Below are 2,500 nucleotides of genomic sequence, written 5' to 3' on the forward strand. Positions count from 1 at the left end.
TTCACCTGATCCAACTCCCTTCCCCTTCACACTCCACCCCTTCTACTCCCCTCCCTTCTATTCCCTCCTCCCCTTCTTTCCCAACTCCTCTCCCCTCTAAAACCCCTCCTTCCTACTCCCTTCCCCACCCTCACCAACTCCCTTCACCTCTTCATCTCTTCACGATTTCCATCTCTTCCCTTCCCCTCTTCTTCCAACTCCTTCACCTCCACCACCCTTCTATCCCCTTCTCACTCCTCTCCCCTCCCTTACCCAACTCCCTCACCTTCCCTTCTAATTTTCAATGACTTCACCTGTTCTACTCACACTCCATCCCTTCTACTCCCCTCCCCTCTAAACCCCTCCCTTCTACCCCCTCTTTCCCAACTCCCCTCACCTCCACACGCGCACACACACCTACCCAAAAGGACCTAAAGTACTCCTCCTCTTCCGTTCCTCAACCACACAAACACCACTCGTAGGATGCCGCACCGCACACAACCACGCGGCATAAAATGAGAAAAGACGTTTTGCTTTTAATGACGTTTTCTTCGGTTCAAGAGGGCATGAAGACGAAAAGAAAGAATATTTATATATTTTTTTTTCAATTTCTTCTTCCTTTTCTTCTTATTATTATCCTTTCTTTCTTTTTTCTTCTTTCATTTGTATTTGTAAAGTGGTTTGATATTATGAAGAACGAAGAAAAGTGAAAAGAAACGATTGTGTGAAGAATTTAGAAACTAGTGATTATCATAAATATAATTATAAAGATAGTGAACATGATCACAGAGATGAGGGTGATAACGTGGATAATGACGACCCGACGGATGATAACAATATTAGTAATGATAAAGACACCGACAATATTTATAATGGTGATGATAAAGATATTGATGAAAATGATTATTATAATGAGAGTATTCATGATGATAATGATGATTATGAAAATGGCAAAATGATAGTAATGATTATGATAATAATAGAAAGAATATGAGTAATAGTAATTATAATAAAAATAGTAACAATGATGCTTAAGATAATAATAGTATCAATTATACTCATAACACTAACAATGGTAATGATAATAATAGTAATAATGATAACAATGATAATAATAGTAATCATGATAATAATAATTATGAGAATAACTGTAATCATCATAATAACGATAACAATAAATATTAATCATTATCATTATAATAAGAATTAGAATGTTAGTGATAATGAAGGTGATGAGGATAGTGACGATGATAAAGATTATCATCATAATCTTTATTATCAACTTCATGTTAATTGTGCTGCTATTGTTACTGTTATCATTTTCGTCACAGTAACAATCATATAGATACTTCTACCCCTGGTAAAGATAATAATAATAACAATAATGATAATAATAATGATAATAACAATAATAATGATAATAATAATAATATTGAAAAAGATAAGACACTGTCACTCTTATCCAATCCATCCTAATCAACCAATCAACCAAACTAATAGAGTCTTTAAAGAGGAAAAAATCAGCTTCTTCCCATCCCTCTTTCTCTCTCTCCTTCCCTACGAACCATGAATAAAACAGCTTCCACATTCAGGAAGCCTACACTGCATAACTGACAAGGCAACAGGTGGACTAAACGTCATGTATATATCACCGGATGTCATGTGGAATAGACACAGTCAGGGCACGTGTCAGATTCGTGTCCTCATATCCACAGGTAAAGTGTGTTTTGGAGAAAGATTGTGTGATTGTGGGAGAGCGTCTGGTGGCAATGCGGTGGGATCTTTTTGTTGTTTTTGTTTTCCTTTTTTGCGTTGTTTGTTGGTTGGTTTGGGGCTGAAAACAAGCAGGGCTGGTTTACATTTTGGTAATGAAAACGATGGAATAATTATCATCATTTTTAACATTATCATTATTATTAATGTTATCATTTCAATGGAATTTACTATTAATGTAATAACAATTATTGTTAATAGTATTATAATTATAATTACCATTTTTATTATCATCATTATTGTCACTACTGTTACTTTTGCCATGATTACTATTACGATCACTATTGTTATTACCCTTATTGGCATCATTATTATCATCATCATCTTAATTTAATTGTCGTAGTTCTGTTAAGTATTCATTATATTCCCCACATGCAGGCGATCTTTTGTCTTTAAAGTTTTACGAAAAGAATCCTGAGCACGAATATTCAATAAACAAGCACTATTCAGATAAAAACGCACAGCAAAATATGGTACAATCATTTTCAGAAAAAAAACATGGCCATAAAAGAATTAGATATACACAAGCATTTGGAAATTGAATTCCAAGGCAGAGATTAGATGTACTGTGTCCACTGTTGAAACAAACAAAAAAATAAATGTACCAGCTTGGGAAACATGTACCTCTATGGATGTCTAGGGGGAACTCGCTGCAAGTTAGACATAACATGCACCCGCTGATGGGTTCGTAAAGTCGCCCAAATGGAAAAAAAAAGGAAATGTTATGTAAATATATATGTGATAGGAG

This window comes from Penaeus vannamei, unplaced genomic scaffold, assembly GCF_042767895.1.
Source record: "Penaeus vannamei isolate JL-2024 unplaced genomic scaffold, ASM4276789v1 unanchor186, whole genome shotgun sequence".
Taxonomy (NCBI): Eukaryota; Metazoa; Arthropoda; class Malacostraca; order Decapoda; family Penaeidae; genus Penaeus; species Penaeus vannamei.